Here is a 542-nt window from a genome sequence, read left to right as displayed (position 1 = left end):
TTCAAGTTTCTTTATTTATTGCTCCAATTAAAATTTCGATACAGAGCAGCTGTTGTAAAGCGATTTAAATGTCAGCAGAAATATTATAGCTGCTTTATGTACAACCATTGACGGATCAGGACTTCGGTGGTTTGCTTTATATTTTATTGGCTTATGGTGAACAACAGGAACAACGGAGCCTAAAGAACTGTGGGATTAAAGTGAGGGGGCTCGACCACTGTGCAATATTTCTGATATTTCTCAGCTCAGACCTGAGGCTGCAGTGTGATTATTCCTTAGGCACAGCGATCTTTCAATTAGGCCCTTTATTTATTTTCCTGATATTTTCCAGGTCCCCGGAATCCAGGCCCGGGGCACCCAGCTTTAAGGGCGATGTCATTTTCTTCGGAAGGGGGGGTCATGAATAATTATGTCAATTTTTTATGACCCCCAATTGTGGCTTAAATTTTTTAATAGGGGCGTAACTCCTACCGGGTCGAAAAATTTTATGACCCCTTCCCCCTATTTTTGCACTACAACAATTTTGTGAAAAATGTATCGAG

The sequence above is a fragment of the Amphiura filiformis genome, chromosome 1 (assembly GCF_039555335.1).
Source record: "Amphiura filiformis chromosome 1, Afil_fr2py, whole genome shotgun sequence".
Lineage (NCBI taxonomy): Eukaryota > Metazoa > Echinodermata > Ophiuroidea > Amphilepidida > Amphiuridae > Amphiura > Amphiura filiformis.
Note: the sequence above shows the minus strand (reverse complement) of the source record.